The sequence below is a fragment of the Dama dama genome, chromosome 11 (genome assembly GCF_033118175.1).
Source record: "Dama dama isolate Ldn47 chromosome 11, ASM3311817v1, whole genome shotgun sequence".
Classification (NCBI taxonomy): domain Eukaryota; kingdom Metazoa; phylum Chordata; class Mammalia; order Artiodactyla; family Cervidae; genus Dama; species Dama dama.
The window spans coordinates 21,002,877-21,022,067 of NC_083691.1; the positions used below are offsets into that span (position 1 = coordinate 21,002,877).

Below are 19,191 nucleotides of genomic sequence, written 5' to 3' on the forward strand. Positions count from 1 at the left end.
TGGGAGCTTTTCACTGCTGTCCCCAATTTCTCTATTGCCCTCCACTCCCTGCCTTCCAATCCTGCATAAGCCATTTCCTGTAACAGCCGGCCTGGTTTGTTTCTCTGGTTGCATCATGACTACCTCCAGTTCTGTATCCTCAGTGTGATTATGAGCTGTTGGAAGTCAAGAACCCCACCCCATGTCTCTGTACACTTAGATTTGAGTGGGTACGTGATAAATTGTTGTCCAGTTGAAACTATGTCACATGAGGTTTAAGCTGACAAATCTGACAGACATAAGATGTCATTTTTTCCCTTTTTGGCTGCACCGCACAGCTTGAATTGAACCTGGGCCATGGCAGTGAAAGCCCAAAATCCTAACCACTAGGCCACGAGGGAACTCTTGCTGTTCATTTTAAATGGAGACATTTGTTGCTATAGTTAAAATATGACTTCATTTAAGAAAATCACATGTACACATTCATGCCCTTTCTGGGAGCATGGGTACCTGTAAAATAATTTCCTTTGAAATAATCATTGAACATTAACTGAGCACCTAGTAGGCACCTTAAATAGATGATTCATAATTCTCATCATTAAGTTCTGTGATGTGCAGTACTGGTCCCATTTAACAGATGAGGAAGTTGAGGTTCAGAGATGTTGAGTAACTATTCCAAGTTCACACACTTGGCTTGTAACTTGGTCCAAACAGACTCTACTAATGCTCAAACTTTAAGCACTGCAAGAATCAAATATCTGTAAAAAAAACAAAGCAAAATTAAGGTCCATACCCGGAGAATCTAATTTAGCAAGTCAGAGGTGTGACCTATTTATAACATGCATGATATGGATATTCATTTATAACATTCCCACCTGATTTGGATGCATTTTCAATCGCATCTTGAGAAATACTGAACTAGAGCACAAGAAAAATATATCTGTGTTAAATTAGCTCACTTATACACCCCAAGAGCCTAGTCAAGGGCCTGGTACTTAGCCAATGATCAATAAATTATGGTAGAATTAATAAATGAATGACTAGCTTAATCATTTCTGATTGAGTTCAAATCCTGAATATTTTTTATTACTATTCACTAGCTCTTATTTTGGATACCATTCCAAAACTTATTCATTTATTAACTCATTTCAATCGACACTGGCTTAACCCAACCATACTCTTGATCTCCCCTTACTGAAATTTATATTATTTTCCTCATTTTTTAGATGGGGAAACAAAAACCCAGAGAGGTAAAATGACTTGTACAGAACCACCCAGCTCACCTCTCTGATGACAGAATTTGAATTACTTATAATTTTTTTATTTTCCTGCTGCTATTCTAGATTGAGTCTGGAATATCCAGATAATGATGAAAATGCATGCATTTGTTGATCAACTATAACCACAAAGCAATTTAACATCATCTCATTTCCCCTCCACAATAATATGCATTATCCTCATCTTATAGTAAGGTTATTGAAAATTAAATCTGTCAGTAATTTGGCAAGCCACACAGCCACGAAACGGTTGGGTCATTTAACTTAACTTACCTCTTATTTGAGCCCGAAATTTCCATATTTGGAGCAAATTCATTTGTTTCTGGATTGTCCTTATTTTCCCAGAATCATTTTTTAAGTATAACTATTTATATGCAAAATTATTACTATTCATCTGGAAATAAAAAAGGGGGAGGGGGTGTAGAGAAGGCACTTGGTGGATTGCATATGAGTTCTGCTATAATCCAGGATCTAATTTTATTTCCTTAACTGATAAACAGATCATTAATTCAAGACAGATTTGACTTTTGTTGAAGCACAAAAATATATAAAATGACCACAATATTAAACTTTCCAAATAGTTGCAGAAACATTTCTTTATAAGTTTTAGTATTACTCGAGTATTATCACATTTGACATAATTATACCTTATAAATACCTCAAACTTGTAATGACATCCTTTCAAGAATTATTACTAATTATTGTACTTGACATGACAAATTAAACATGTTGTTTGACGTAATTACACTAAATAATTCAAAATGCTAATTATGCTTAGAAATAGCAATTAGCATAATTAAAGAAAAAAAAACTGCTGGAAATTTCAATACTGATTCAGTATCACAAACTGGAATTTTTCAGAAGATTTTAATAAAGATTGACTGATGTGATTTATAAAATTGTAACTTTAATCAAGAATAATGAAATATTATTAAAGACTTTATATGTTCTGGTAGAGACAATAAGAAAATAAAAGGGAAGAACTTGATCTCATATAAAGGGCTAAGTCTGGAGAGGTAGCCGGACTTGAGTGTGAACCTGACCTGGCCATTGCTGGTTGGGTAACTCTAGTTTGGAGACAGAATCTTTCTGGCATTTGTCCTCTGCCAATGGGAATTATATTTGCCTCAAGGTCTGATGTAGAAATTGGTCTTGGAGAGATGATAGCAGTCCTATGTTCACTGCAACGCTATTCACAAGAACCAAGATGTGGAAACAACTTAAGCGTCCAAGAAAGGATGAATGGATAAAGAAAATGTGGTTTATTCCACACAGTGGAATATGATTCAGCCATTAAAAGGAAGGAAATTCTGCCATTTGCAACAACAGGGATGAATCTTGAGGACATTATACTAAGTGAAATAAGCCAGTCGTAGGAAGACAAATGGGCTTCGCTGGTGGCTCAGCTGCAAAGAATCTGCCTGCAATGCAGGAAACTCAGGAGATGCAGATTCAATCCCTGGGTCGGGGAGATCTCCTGAAGGAAGAAATGGCAACCCACTCCAGTACTCTTGCCTGGAGAATCCCAGGGACACAGAAGCCTGATGGGCTACAGTCCACAGGGTCGCAAAGTCAGATGCGACTGAACAACTGAGCATGTACACCTGCACAGAGAGGCAAATTTGGCATCATTCCACATTTATCAATAGTCTAAAATAGCCAAATACATGCAGTCAAAGAATGCAATGGTGGTTGTCAGAGGCTGGGGGGGGCGGGGGGGGGGGAGGGTGGCAAAGTGTGGTTACTGTTACTGATCTACATGCATGAAGTTTCAGTTCAGCAAAATGAATAAGCTCTGGAGGTCTACTGTACGGCTTCAAGCCTACGGTCAACAGCAATGTGTTGTGCACTTAAAAACAGGTTAAGAGGGTCAATCTCATGTGGTGTTCTTAGAAGAATAAAACAGTTTGGGGTTTAAGAATAAGCTAAGGGCTTCCCTTGTGGCTCAGCTGGTAAAGAATCTGCCTGTGATGCAGAAGACCTGGGTTTGATCCCTGGGTTGGGAAGAAACCCTGGAGAAGGGAAAGGCTACCCACTCCAGTATTCTGGCCTGGAGAATTCCAAGGACTGTATAGTCCATGAGGTCACAAAGAGTCAGACACTACTGAGCAACTTTGAGCTTTTCACCACTTTCAAGGACATAGAATGCGCGACACAGCACTTGACCCCTAGGAAGGGCTCAAAAATTCAGGTTCCACGTATCCTGTTCATTAAACATAGAAATATATTGAGTGTGAAATTCTAGGCTACTTGGAGAAAAAAGAAGGGAGGGAGAAGGTAGTTAAAAAAATAAGTGATCTAAGAAGGAGGGGAAATGATCTCTAACAAATATGCTTTCAAAGATGAGATGAGGTGGTATTTAGGGAAGATAACTATCTGTGCCTGGCACAGTCAGCTCTTCATAAGTGATTGTTTCTTTTCCCATTTATAACAACAAATTTTTAAAAAAAAATTGAAGTATAATTGATATGTTAATTTCTACTATACAGCAAAGTGGCTCAGTTATACGCATATACCCCTCCTCTTTTATATTCTTTGCTATCATGGTTTATCACAGGCTATTGAGTATCATTCCCTGTGCTGTACAGTAGAGCCTAGTTGTTTATCCATCCTATATATCATAGCTTCCATCCACTAGGTCCAACCCCCCCGCCCAACCCTCCCCAGTGCGTGCATGCTAAGTCACGTCTATGGACCATAGCCCTCCAGGCTTCTCTGCCCATGGGCTTCTCCAGGCAAGAATACTGGAGTGGGTTGCTATGACCTCCTCCAGGGAATCTTCCCAACCCAGTGACTGAACCAATGTCTCCTATGTCTCCCGCTCTGGAAGGTGGATTCTTTACCACCAGGGCAACCTGGGAAATCCATTATTTAACATACTCTACAAAGAAAGGGTCAAGATTTTAAGTTCAGATCTTTTAAACTCCCTTCACCTATAAACTCTCACAGAGTAGGGAGAGCATCTTTCTAACCGTGGTATCCTTAGCTGACTCTCATACCACTGCTCCACCTGGGGAAACCTGAAAAATTTAGACGTGTTCAAAGTGAATAAGTTGAATCAGGATTTGAACCCAAGTCTGAGACTGAAGAAGTCTCTTTGCATTGTGTTTCTCTGTCTTAGGGAGCAGGTCTACCCCAGGCAAGGCCCCTCCTTACCTGGCTCTTGTGGGTGTGTTCTCTCTTCCTCCATGAGGGCTGCAGCCCCCTCTGTTTCTCTTTTCCAGAGATACTGCTCTGTGGGACTGACTCTCCAGTGGAGTGTCTGAACTAGAGAGGCAGAGCTAAGAACTAATGTTAGTTGCTCAGTCGTATCCGACTCTTTGCGACCCCATGGACTGTAGCCCGCAGGCTCCTCTGTCCATGGAATTCTCCAGGCAAGAATACTGGAGAGGGTTTCCATTCCTTTCTCCAGGGGATCTTCCTGACCCAGGAATTGAACCCGGAACTCCCCCATTGCAGGCAAATTCTTTACTGTCTGAGCACCACCTTTATTTATATCTTGACAGTTTTCTTCTTATCTGTAAAACACTGTGATACAGCAACTTTTTGTCTGGAAAGGGAGCCTATCAGACATCTCATCAGGGAAGAATGACTGTCAAAGACACTCATTTATTTTTTTCAAGATAAAAAGACAGACTCTTATTACGATGTAAATGAGCTGACTGGCAGGAACTCACTCCCCGGGGAGGTTGGGGAAAGGCTTTGACGATGGGGCTCAGGAGCCCTGTGGAGGCAGCAGACACAGGTCTGACAGCCCAGCTTGTGATTACGTACTGGACCGCCCATCCTCAGACCTCAAACTCCACAGCATGAATGGGTTCCTGCAGTCAAAATGAAAGAAGAAGAAAACAAAGTGGGTCTGCAGTTTTAAAGCCCTACTGTGTGCAAGCAACTTTGCTAAGCCCTTTGGGGGTGGCAGACTGGGGGCGGGAGGTGTGGGGGTGGGAGAACAAGGTAAGGTTATTATAATCATGTTGAAAAGACATGTTTCCTTATAATTTTATCCTGGGAATTCAGGCATGGTACAAAGAACATGGTTCATAGAATCAGGAGAAATGATTTAGGTGCTAAGAAAGAGAGGCGATGACTTAATCCATGGATTGTGTGTGTGTGAACAGGTCCCAGCTTTTAAGGAGGATGTGTGGCTGGTGAGAAATGTCTTCTAGAGACAAAGAGGGTGAGACACCAGTCTCTGCCACTTACTAGCTGGGTGACCTGAGGAAAGTTCCTTAACTTCTCTGAGTCTAAAGTTACTCAGATGTAAAATGGGTGAGGGTCACAGAGTGGCTAGAATCAAACTTGAAGGGCCTTTCTCCTGCGCTTCGTGTCCCCCAGAGGAGTCACGCTGAGATGCTTTCCTGCAAGTCTCATCTTCATTCCTTTCCTCTTAAGCCACCATCATTTATTCGACCACCTAAGTGAATACACTGAGGATTAATTCCCCATCTATTTCAAGTGTACAGGTCCTCACCTTTTCTGGGGTCGGTACATGCTACAGGAAACATCTCAACTGCAGAAATGTTAACTATCCTAGCCAACTTCCCATGTAAGTTTAGGAGCCAAGTTGTCGCATTTTGTCCTCCTGGGTCCATTCTCCCCTGGCTTCTTAGCCTAGCGTGGAAGGCGTCTCCAGCTTCCTCCCCTTCTGGCTCCTTCAGATTTATCTTCTTGCCTTTTGTATCATGGCTTTCCTTACTATCTACAGGGCAAAAAGACTCCAGATGGTGCTTCTTCAAGGTCTGAGCTGGAAAAGTGGCAGGTGTACACCAATCTATCTTCAGCACAGCGAAGCATCCACTGCAGAAGTTTAGGGATGAGTGTGAAATGACCCTCAGAGGATGTGTAAGAAGACTGCGTTGCTCCAGACAGCATGGCCAGAGAGAAAAACCTAGCCCAAAGGCGGAAGCCTCTGTTAGAAATGCTGGTTTGTTTTGATTTGTGTTTTCTAAATTGGAGGAAACATGAGAGTGTAATAAGGTGAAGGGAAAAAAAAAAAAAGTCAGAGGAAATAGAGTTTAAATGTATTAGAGAACTGGAGAGAAAGTGAGCATGCAGATGGCCTGGGAGAACATAGCTGGGGAAGGTCTGGGAGGAGGAAACCCCGTCTTGTAGAAGGTGGTGAATGCCAATTGTCCCCCAGGGATTGCTGATGGAAGATGGGGAGGATGGGAGAGGGAGCTCTCAGATGCAGGAGGAAGTTAGGTTCCTTCAGCTTCAGCTTGGGAATCTTGAGAGTGGGAGGGCGGCAGAAATAAGGGAGAGTGGGAGGGCGGGAAAAACACACAAAGTTTCTCGAACACTTCCCGCATTGGTATCCATTAACACTGAGTTATCATAGCATTAACCCGGGTGTGCTCTCACAACTGAGAGACGTTAGATAACTGTCCTCCATGTCAGATTTTCATCTGTGGTCCAGCTAAGATTTGAAACTGGGTCTATCCAACTCCACAGATTACGTTTGTCCTTTTTTTTTTTTTTTCTCTCCCCTATTTACCCATGCTTCTTCCTGCTGCTGTCAACAATTTTTTTTGTTAATGAATTTATATAAGGTCAAGTGTTCTTTTACGGTCTTTTGAGCTACCAGCCAAGAAAAGTCTTTGCATACCAATAAATGAATAAGAAACTGATTTTATTTCTTGGAATCAAAAGAAAATAGAAATCAAAAAGTCTCTTCTTGGATTTCCTTTCTCAGCTGAGTACCATTATGCTATTAGTAGGTCAAATTGGACATCTATGGAGTTGTCCAGGACTGCTTTCCCCTGGGACATGTCCCATGACTTGACTTCCTAAGCAACTTACTCTCCCTTCTGGGTTCAGATTCCTCACTTCACTTCCCCAGAAGGCCTTTATCTGCCTCTCCAGCTTTTCTTCTTGTCCATCCTCATCTCCCCTTCCATTCCTTACGAACTTCTGTTCAGTTCAGTCGCTCAGTCGTGTCCGACTCTTTGCGACCCCATGAATCGCAGCACGCCAAGCCTCCCTGTCCATCACCAACTCCTGGAGTTTACTCAAACTCATGCCCATCGAGTCGGTGATGCCATCCAGCCATCTCATCCTCTGGCGTTCCCTTCTCCTCCTGCCCCCAATCCCTCCCAGCATCAGGGTCTTTTCCAATGAGTCAACTCTTTGCATGAGGTGGCCAAAGTATTGGAGTTTCAGCTTCAGCATCAGTCCATCCAATGAACACCCAGGACTTATCTCCTTCAGGATGGACTGGTTGGATCTCCTTGCAGTCCAAGGGACTCTCAAGAGTCTTCTCCAACACCATAGTTCAAAAGCATCAATTTTTTGGCGCTCAGCTTTCTTCACAGTCCAACTCTCACATCCATACATGACCACTGGAAAAACCACAGCCTTGACCAGACAGACCTTTGTTGGCAAAGTAATGTCTCTGCTTTTCAATATGCTATCTAGGTTGGTCATAACTTTCCTTCCAAGGAGTAAGTGTCTTTTAATTTCATGGCTGCAATCACCATCTGCAGTGATTTTGGAGCCCCCAAAATTAAAGTCTGACACTGTTTCCACTGTCTCCCCATCTATTTCCCATGAGGTGATGGGACCAGATGCCATGATCTTAGTTTTCTGAATGTTGAGCTTTAAGCCAACTTTTTCACTCTCCTCTTTCACTTTCATCAAGAGGCTTTTTAGTTCCTCTTCACTTTCTGCCATAAGGGTGGTGTCATCTGCATATCTGAGGTTATTGATATTTCTCCCAGAAATCTTAATTCCAGTTTGTGCTTCCTCCAGCCCAGCATTTCTCATGATGTACTCTGCATATAAGTTAAATAAGCAGGGTGACAATATACAGCCTTGACATACTCCTTTTCCTATTTGGAACCAGTCTGTTGTTCCATGTCCAGTTCTAACTGGACCTGCAGTTGCTTCCTGACCTGCATACAGGTTTCTCAAGAGGCAGGTCAGGTGGTCTGGTATTCCCATCTCTTTCAGAATTTTCCACAGTTTATTGTGATCCACACAATCCACACAAAGCCACAAATCGAAGGCTTTGGCGTAGTCAATAAACTACGCCTTACGAACTTACACCCCCTCAGACATTAGGATCTGTTTCTTATCCCCTCAATTATTCTGTATACTCATGGGCATGACCGTACGTGTCCTACTTTCTGGGGGACCATCTAACTCCCGCTTCTGTCCTGGTATACCTGTCTCACAAACATCTATTTGGCTTGCAAATCCTTCTAAGGAGCCTTCTTGACCTATTTGCTTCTCCCCTCCCCTCGAGAGAATTTTATTCAAGTCTTTGTACAGAATTCCAGGAGAGAATCACCTTTGCACCTACTTGCTTGTGCGTCTCCTCCTCTTACTAGCCTGTGAGCACTTTGAGTGCAGAAGTGTTGCAATTCATCTTTACATCCCAGGATCTGGCGCATGTGTGCTGAATGAAGAAATGAATGAATGAACCAATCAGTCAATCACAATTGACCTTTGGCTTGTTGTTGTTGTTCAGTTGCTCAGTCTTGTCTGACTCTTTGCGATCACATGGGCGGCAGCACATCAGGTTTTCCTGTCCATCACTATCTCCCAGAGCTTGCTCAAACTCATGCCCATTGAGTTGGTGATGTCATTCAACCATCTGAACCTCTATTGTCCCCTTTTCCTCCTGCCTTCAGTTTTTCTCAGCATCAGAAACTTTTCCAATGAGTTGGCTTATCAGGTGGCCAAAGTATTGGAGCTTCAGCTTCAGCATCAGTTCTTCCAATGAATATTCAGGGTTGATTTTCTTTAGGACTGACTAGTTTGATCTCCTTGAAGAGCCCCTTGGATTCTCAAGAGTCTTCTCCAACACCACAGTTCAAAAGTGTCAAAAGCATTAGCTGCTGCTGCTGAGTCACTTCAGTTGTGTCCAACTCTGTGCAACCCCATAGACAGCAGCCCACCAGGCTCCTCTGTCCACAGGGTTCTCCAGGCAAGAATACTGGAGTGGGCTGCCATTTCCTTCTCCACAAAAGCATTAGACCTTTGGCTAAACATCCATATATTTTTCTGGCCTATGTTGAAATTTGTCATGATGTCAATTGGAAGGAAAAGCCTTTATAAATATAAACCTAAAACTCACAAAAACTTCTTTTTGTCTTCTTTTATTTTTCAGAGGCTTTGAGCTGCCCATCAGAAGCTTGAGTGGGCAATTAGGATGGCAGCCCCAGTGATTATAACCAGATTCTGCAGCCCCTAAGTGGTAGGAAGTAGGGGCCTTGGGTAGACTTGAATATATATCCTCATTAAGAAATCACAGTGATTTTATAAAAGTCACAAAGGAAATGTTTTTACTGAGAAATCACATGCTGTAACAAATGAGGAGAGAAAAAAATATATGTTTTCAAATCTCACATACTAACAGTTTGCCTAACAATAAAATAATGTACTCAGGAAATTCTAAGCTTACACTTGACCTAGTTGAACAGAACGATGGTAATGATCTGAACCACCAGTGGATATAAACGCATCCGACATATTAACAGCTTGCATTTGTGTGTCTCTTGTCAGTGTCAGAGGCGCTTTCTCATCCCCGCAATGGGTAGGTAGATTTTACACACTTAGCCGGTACGGAAACTGAGGCTCTGATTTGTTAAGCGACTTATCTGAGAACATGCAATGATGCAGAGAGAGCCAAGACATCAGCCCAAGTCTGATTCTCACTACTCCAGAGCCATACCTCTTGGTGATGTGTATGTATACCATGTATTAAAAGCCAAATAAATAAACTTAGAGGTTAGTATTGTCAGCCACAAACTGGCACTGGCCGTGGGCACTTGCCCTCTACCTCTACAAGGACACTGTCATGTGCTGCTGTAGCTGCTGCCCTCCAACACCCCCTGAAGGAGTGCAAGATGGAGAGCAGAAATGAGGCACTCTGTGCTCCAGGAAAATTGTCAGGACAGATCTTCAGACAGTTAGATATTCTCAGGAAATGACTTTATGAGCCCAATTCTTGCATCTCCTCATATGTAGAAAAGCACTAGAATCCTTCATGGTGATGACTGTTTCTTGTGACTAGCAGAAAGCTCACGAGACCAGTAGAAACTTTCTAAAAAATGTGCTTTATTTCGTGTACTCCCCCTTCTCTACAACTGCATATACACTGTCCTTCCCCACCTCCCTCTTTGGAAGAGTTTCTCAGAACTATCTGAGGTGCTGTCTCCCTGGCCGCAGTCTTCATATTGCCCCAAATGAAACTTAACTCACAGCTCTCACATTGTGCGTTCTGTTTTAGTCGGCAGTAAGAAATCATTTCAACCACAACTAAAATGTTTTATAGAAGCTCCTTGACTCTCCTTGAAACTCTTTTCAACAAATCCTTCAAAAATTAGTTTTAAATGAAGGGGAAAAGGAGGAAAATAAAACTTAGAACCCAAGATACTCTGGTCTTAGTCCTGGCTTTGGTGATAAATGCACTGTTGACCTCGAGTGAATCAGTTTAGCAGACTTGACCCCAGTGAAATAAGGTTTGTGAGCTTAATTTCAAAAATACACCTGTCTCTGACTGGCTTCTGTTATGGGAAAGCAGATGGCAAAACTCAAGTTAAAAAAAAATAAAATAAAATTCTGGGTAACTTCTCAATGGCCAGTTCTTAGAATGGAAAGAATCCAGAGACAAGGATGGGGTCAGCTGGTCAGCACCCAACACCCCTCAATATTCATTTTCAAATCAATACATGAATTCATGAATCAGTTTTCTTAAGTTGAGTTTGAGTTTCAAAAAGTGTGCTTTCCTGTGGATGCTCCTTACACATTTTATGTGTCCTGTTGTCTACCAATATGGGCAACATAAACTGCCAGCATCAGGATAACATTAAAACAGGTAGTTGTACAAAAGAGAACAGGATTAGCAGCATATATCAGAGAGTGACACAGCTAAGGCAGAATGACAAGGTTCGAGGGGGTTATTATGAAGCCCTGATTGAAGGAGAGTTGATACCTTTTTATGATATATTTTACTTACAATCAAATCTCATCTTCCTTTAAATGCAAGGATGTTGTGAATGTGACTTTTCTTCTTGGCAACCATAAAGAAAAAGGAATCCACGTGGTTGAGGAGTTCAGTGGAAAAGTCTTCTGAATGCCAAAGGTCTCATATTGACTCTGATATATCATGTACAGAATTCTTCCCTCAGTATTATACACTATAATTACTACTGGAAAATGCCAACCTCTGTTTGTTTCTAAAATGCCTACCTTTCCAATCTTAACTGCATACTCAACATGTCTTTCTGATCTTAGTTATTGATAATAATCTATCTCTTCAATGGCTATTAATTCAATTGATCAGTATTAAGTAAGATTTGTGGGTCAAGAGATTGATTCAAAACATTTAGACATGTTCCAAATGACACTGTGTTCTGGGCACTGGAGGTAAACCAGTAAACAAGCACACAATCTCTTGCCCTGGAGGGTTTGTTGAACTAACAGGGAAGACAAGTATGTAAAATCCAATGCCATTTAATGTGATAAGCACTGTAATAAAAATAGGGTGCGTGGCACAGTCAGTCTTAAAAGAAGGGTCACCTAATTCAGAATGAGAGAGAGTTTAGTCAGCACAGACTGTTATGTGATAATCACCAGCAACCCTAAAATTTTAGCAGTGCACAATAAACCCCTTCACATAATGATCACAGGTTGATTTGGGGTTTATTCCACACAACACCTTTATTCTGGAATCCAGGCTAAAGAAGTCACCCCTGCCTGGAACACGTGAATCAGAAGACATAGAGGGCCTGTGGTAGGACATCTTGACAGGTTAGAAGTGTCACTTGGCACTTCCTGTTTCATTTCACTGGCCAAAGCAAATCACTTGGGCAAGGGCTGGCTTTGTTTAATGCCCTGTATAGAAAGAAAGAAAGGAAGTGAAGTTGCTCAGTCGGGTCTGATTTTTGCGAGCCCCTGGACTGTAGTCTACCAGGCTTCTCTATCCATGGGATTTTCCAGGCAAGAATACTGGAGTGGGTTGCCATTTCCATCTCCAGGAGATCTTCCAGACCCAGGGATTGAACCCGGTTCTCCCACATTGTAGGCAGATGCTTTACCGTCTGAGCCACCAGGGAAGTCCAATAAGGAGTGGCACTACATATTTTAAACAATAGTACAACCTACCACAGGGAAAATGCCTGCCACCTATAATGGCTTGAGCATGAGGTAAGATGGGGGATCAGTGAGAAATGATATGAAGGCAGAAAGCAGAAAATGGGGATTTTAGGTTACTAAGAAGCTTGTCCTTAGCCCTATGAAAAATCATATAATTGGGAGGTTTTCACCTGCGGGGAGAAGGAAATAGCATAGTCAGATTTTCAGTTTAAACACAGCATCTTGTCTATGTTGTGGAAAATGGTTTGTAGGCAACACACTGCTGGCAAGGAGCAGAGGAAGAGAATGCTCTTGAAGAGCCAATGGAAAGATGAGCTCAGGCAATGGGGTGGGGATGGAGAGGAAAGAGAGAGATGAGAGCTTAAAGAGGCAGGAAGCTTTGGCTGCACTTTATATGGACTCAATCCACTCATAGGATGCACTTTTGTCCATGAAATGATACATGAATATTAGTAAAATGTCTGTTTTATTTGCAAAGTGCAACAGAGGAGCTGCATAAATACTTGCTGTCAGGCTCTGTGTGGTTTCTGAGATCTGTGGGAGATTTTGATGGCTTCATGGAGGCTCCTGCAGGTGCAGCTTTGATGAGAGATGAGACCCACAGCCAGATGTGCTCAGCGCACAGGACCCACTGAAAGAGGGCCCATTTGTTTGTATAGCACATCACAACTCACTAACTGGAGTTGTGCCAAATGTAGAGGCTTTGAAGGGAGATAGGCCTGAAATCCGGGCTTCCCTGTGGCTCAGACAGTCAAGAATCCGCCTGCAGTACAGGAGCCCTGGGCTCAATCCCTGGATCAGGAAGACCCCCTGGAGGAGGGCATGGCAACCCATTCCAGTATTTTCACTTGGAGAGTCCCATGGACAGAGGAGCCTGTCGGGCTGCAGTCTAGAGGGTCACAAAGAGTCAGACACGACTGAAATGACTTAACATACATGCAGACCTGAAGTTCAGTTCCCATATGGCTGGCTACTCACAAACCAGTGGAACTTTCTCAATTTACATCATTTCCATGAATCAATTTTCTCATCTGTATGGGAGGAAGGAGATGGGTAGGAAAATAAAGAATAAAGAAAAGGATATTAGTCAGAGTTCACCAGAGCAATGAACCAAAAGCAGAGAGAGAGAGAGATTTACTTTAAGGAAATGGCTTATGCTACTGTGGAGACTTGGCAAGTCCAAAATCTAATGGAGTGGGACAGTAGGCTGGAGATTTGGAAGAGCTGGAATTCAATTTCAAAGGCCATTTGTTGGCAGGATTTTTTTCTTGTTCAGTGGGATCAGACCTTTGGTCTATTCAAGCCATCAACTGATTGGTTGAGGCCCACCTAATTATGGAGAGAGAGCAATCTGCTTTACTCCAATTAAATGTTACTCATCCAAAAAAAAGAACCCTTCACAGAAACATCCAGAATAACATGTGACCAAGTATCTGGGCCAATTTGACATATAAAAATAACTTTCTAGAAGGAAAAGGAGAAAAAAAGAAGGAAAAGAAAAGTTTTAAAGCATGATATTCTCTGTTAAAAGTCCAGGACCTTGCAGTCATTCATCAAATGATAACTTATTTTAGTATTGTTATTATTATATTATTTTTGCAGTCCATCCTTCTTTCACAGACAAAGAGACTGAGATTTTGAGATGTGAAGTCCCCCACCCAGATATATGCAGGCTCCTTCTTTCCTCTGTTGAAGTCATTCAATCAATCATTGGATGTTTTTGATCATTTTTCCATCTGTGGCTCATTCTGAGAAGGGCAGAATACTTAGGTTTTGTGTCTAACTGACTTGATTTCCCATTCAGCAGGCACCAATCAGAACAATCAACTGAGAGGACAATTGAATTCATTTGTAAATAACAAAAACAAAAGCTGACCTAATTTACATTGTTGAGTCAGGCTCCAGAGCGCCCAGCTCTGCTTAAGGGGAGCTAAGTTTGCCAATGGGCTTTGTTTCACGTGGACATCATCTATTCATTTACTGATTCAACAGGACATTATGAACATATACAGTAATGTTACATGCCTAACATAGGCCTTGACTTTGAAGGAACCCAGAAAAGTGGAGAACACAATGAGGGTTGAGTTCTTACATTCACCTCCTTATATTCACATGTATGATCTCATTTTATCCTCATTTTATTTTAAGCTGGGCTCAACTTTGGGAGATATGAGTCTTCCTGGCTTTGTTTGTTTGTTTTTTACTGATGAGTAGGTTGTAAAAGGGCAGGCTGCTGTCCTCCTGTCTCATGATTACACGAATGGAAAGTGGAAACATCGGCGCAAGTGTTCAATTGCTGCCCTGGATGAGCCGTAAGGGGTGGGAGGTGCAGGCAGGTCAGAGGACCAAGCACCCAGGGAAGTGGTGAGAAGAGGGCGGGCAGTGCAGAATTATATAGATCCATAGAGCCAGGTTCATAAGAACCAGCCCCTTTGGAGGGCCAGAGAGGTCCAGTAACGAGCCTGATTCATCCTGCATGTGAGTAGCAAAGGCAGAGCCCAGCAGCTACAGACACCAATGGGATGCACTTCCTCTGGCTAACGCCCTAGCATCCCTTCAGCCAGAGGCAGCTGTAGCCTGCCCTGCAGCTGTACCCTGAAGGCAGCAGAACAGAGCTCTGGCTGAAGAGTAAGCTCTGAGTCGGAAAAGAAAAAGGCCTTGAGTCCCAGCCCTGCTGTGGGCTCTTAGGTAAGAAACTTGCCCCCTCTAGAGCAAGGATAAGCATGCTGACTTTGCAAAACTTGCCCGAGGAAATGACGGCATGACTATAGACAATAAATTGCTCAGCCCATTGCCCAGGACTTCCTAGGTTTGGTACCTCCTCACCTCAGTCATGGATGGCACTCTTAGGGAGTTCTGGAAATGAAATTTCTACTTTATTAAGAATTCAGCTAGTATTACCTCTCTCTCTGAAGAAAGCCATCCTCTTTTGATCTGAGGCCAACAAGGAGATCACACTGAGAAGGACTAATCACAGAACACATACAATGAGTGCTCCTCTTCAGCCTACATACTGTTGTTGGAGCCATGACGTGACAAGCAGCCAGCCTCACCAAGTGGCCCCAAACCTAGGGTACCTGTTGGCAATGGTTGCCCATAGCAACAGCCAGCTGGAGGAGGGGAGCTGTGAGGATGGAAGTCACTTGTGTCCATGTTTGGTTTTGTTCATAAATTCTTTTGTTCTTTATATGTATACAAGTGAAGAAAGGTGTAGTTGAAAGTGGGGGAAGTCACATGGGGAGCAGTGGGGGGAGAGGTACTTCCTGTCTGTGCTAATTGTGATGAATAACTTCTAAAAAACAAAAATGTCCAGCTGGGAACTGCTCATGCCATCTATTTGTGAATATGGGTGTAAGGAGTGAAGCCTTGTTTCATTTCACCCCAAGTCAGGCTATTCCTTTTAAGAGGATAGTTCTGGGATTCTCTGAGCCTTCAGGAAGGTGAACTTGGAGAGAAGCAAAGATGAAACAAGGATGATAGAAGAAGCTCTTTCCCAGTCCTGTGCTGTGTTTGGTTGCTCAGTTGTCAGACTCTGGACTCCATGGACTGTAGCCCTCCAGGCTCCTCTTTCCCAGCCCAGTAACAATTAAATTATAAATGTGCATTGGCCTAACTATTCAACAGGAATGTATTTTAGTATATGGCGTGTAGTAAGAATTCATTGTAATTAGAGAAAAATTCTTAGCCACATTTCTAAGCCTATCTTATTGAATAACATATCCCTTTTCCGGGTTTATTATATATCCTTGATTACATACTAGAGTCTTCTATGCAGTAGGAGCCATTTGACTGCTACACTTTTTTGTGCCCTACCTTTTATAGCCAATTTTGTGCAGCTACTCTTTAATTTTGTAGCTGCATAATGCATTATTGCATGTGATAAAGTCCTACATTTTGCACTTGCTTTCCAATTTCTCTCCTGCTCTTATTTGTTAATTTTTTAAGATGAAATTCAGAAACACTTTTGTCTTTTAAAAACTCTAGAATTTCAATATGAATTGTAAGTCTATAAATTAACCTGAAAAGATTGATGTTTTTGCATCACTTATTGCTGTATTATTATTGCATTGTGGGTCTCAATCCCCTGATGCTCTCTTCTCTCTAGTACTCTGAGCAGTATCCATTCCTGGTGGTTGTTGTTATATAGTTGCTGGGTCACGTTCAACTCTTTGTGACTCCATGGACTATAGTCCCCCAGGCTCCTCTGTCCGAGAATACCAGAGTGGGTTGCCCTGCCTTGCCCTCCTCCAGGGGATCTTCCCGACTCAGGGATCGAACCTGCATCTCCTGCTTGGCAGGCAGATACTTTACCACTGGAAAGTCCATCCATTCCTGTTCTCTTTCTCCAAATCGCTCAGTATCTAACCCCATGGCTCCCATTCAGTAAGTGGTCATTACATATGAGACAACAGAGCCCCGGGAATAAGACTTTTCTGGAAGTGGTTCTACTGCAGTCCATATATCTAGAATTGTCTAACCCCATAATCCATGATCATTTTAAACTGTGCGTATTTTTTTCAGTGTGAGTTGATTGATTATATTTACCCTGAATAAAAAGTATGAATGTATCAAAGTTTCAAGAAAATTATCCAGAAATATCTCCCTCTTCCCGCCCCAGAATATCACACATAGCACAAATAGCACACGGCACACTGCAGCCATAAAAGCTCTTACTATGGCTGATTTTTATATTTGTGAGTGGGTTAGTCTTGAATCCATAGAAAAACTTTTGAATGACATTTCAGAGATACATTATATTTATCTGAACCCAATAGCTCAGAAACTGACATGGGGAATTCTTACTCCAGCGCACTAAATTCCAATGATATTTAATAATTTAGATGACAAAGCAAATAGCATTGTGTTAACCAAGACCTACCTGGAAGCTGTATCCATTTTCCTTGGGCCTCAGTTTCCTCAATAGGAAATGCTGAGACTGGATCCAAAAATTTTCACTGAAGTATTTCAGGCCAGTTATTTCTCCAGAGCTGTTTCCACACCTATGTCTATGTGCCTGCCTGCATGCTCAGTTGCGTCTGACTCTTGGCAGCCCCATGAACTATAGCCTGCCAGGCTTCTCTGTCCAAGGGATTTTCCAGGCAAGAATACTGGAGTGGGTTACCATTTCCTCCTCCAGGGGATCTTCTCTGACCGAGGGATTGAACCCACCGCCTGCATTGCAGGCAGATTCTTTATCACTGCACCACCTGGGAAGCCTCCCTCACCTATGAAATGAAGTTAATCTCTAAGGGGACCTTTCAACACTAGCACTGATGAGATTATATCTAAAGCTCGGGCAGAGCCCTCAGGGGACCTCCCACTTCCTGTCCTGATGGCAGCTGAGTAGAGATAAACCCAACATCACAACAATCCACAAAGTCATGCTGCATCTCAGGGCCTCCCAAACAAAACCCAGAACAATTTGAGGTCACTTCTTTCTTAAAGTTTTGATGATAGTCTCAGACTGACATTGTATTTTCCTTGTTAAAAGAAAAAAGAATACATATGTAAATCACAAAAGTCAAATGGCTTATTATTGTCAAGAAAATAAAGATGGAATAAAGCACCTGGCCATACACAGGTGCCCTTCTGAATCTCCTGGTCTTGCAGAAGCCTGTCCTCAGCTTCCTTCCCTGTAAGTTGGCCTCTCCGGCCCTTCCTTTTCTCTGTTTCTCTGTCCCAAGTCCATGATGACAAGTTCTCACCATTCTCCAATCTTCTCTTCCTTTGAGCCAATCGCCAATTAACTGGCAAGTACTCAAACACAGAACCCACAACAAGTGATTCTCTGGGATCAAGTGCTCTGTGGCATGTCTTCTCACAGTAAACTCTGTAAACTATGTACCAAGCTGGGGACAATGCTTTATAGTTTAACAGTTAATGTCTATACATCCTCCAGGTATTTACAACAGGAAAGTATTTCTGGAAAAGAGGAAGAATGCGGAAATGGAATGACACTAAAGCTGAAGTTCTAATACTTCGGGCCACCTGATGCAAAAAACTGACTCATTGGAAAAGACCCCGATGCAGGAAAAGATTGAGGGCAGGAGAAGTGGGTAACTGAGGATGAGATGTTTGGATGGCATCACCAACTCAATGGACATGAATCTGAGCAAACTCCGGGAGATGGTGAAGGACAGGGAAGCCTGGTTTGCTGCAATCCGTGAGGTCACAGTCAGACACGACTTAGTGACTAAACAACAAGTTATCTGAATCCACATGGGTGAAGGGGGCATGCACATGGCACTACCTCTCTCTCTGCCATCCCTTTCTGCCTCAGCAGGCACTGAAGGACAAGCAGTAATGCATGCGCTGAGTGCCTACTGTGTACAGACCCTGTGCTCGGCAATTGTAGAGACAAAGATGAACCATTCCCAGTCCTGCCCCCCAAACAGACTGGCTATTGAGATGGAACTGAAATTTGAAGTAGATGGTGAGGGAGATTTACACAATTCAGGGTCATGGGAGGCTCAGGCTCTTTGGGAGCAGAGGTTGGAGTGATTACCTATACCTGGAAATTTTTAAAAAAGGATATAGGGATTTACCAGAAGGCAGGGTAGAAGGAAAAGGTCATGTCAGGCAGAGTATATAATATGTATAAATGCACAGAAAACTTTCCTGTAAAGAGGCAATTACGGTTAAGCATGTCAAAAAGGATTTCCTTTCTCAGAAAAGGATTGAGTTATCTTTGTAATGACCAAATATCAGGGCAATCATAGTACCTATTAAATGATCACCATCTTTATGTGCATTTAAATTGAACCTTACACTTTATTCAAAACACTTTGGGATATGTGGCATCAGGGAGAGCAAAGAACACAGGCTAGGAATTCTT

General features: G+C 42.4%; 1 long non-coding RNA gene across 1 annotated transcript; it reads right to left on the bottom strand.

The window, feature by feature from the left end:
- Window positions 1–608: 608 nt before the first annotated feature.
- LOC133065457 (uncharacterized) lies at window positions 609–17,551 on the bottom strand. Its single transcript, XR_009694893.1, has 3 exons — window positions 17,236–17,551; window positions 1,530–1,650; window positions 609–737 (listed from the first exon to the last, which is right to left on the bottom strand). It is a non-coding gene; the product is annotated as an uncharacterized LOC133065457 (long non-coding RNA).
- Window positions 17,552–19,191: the final 1,640 nt, after the last annotated feature.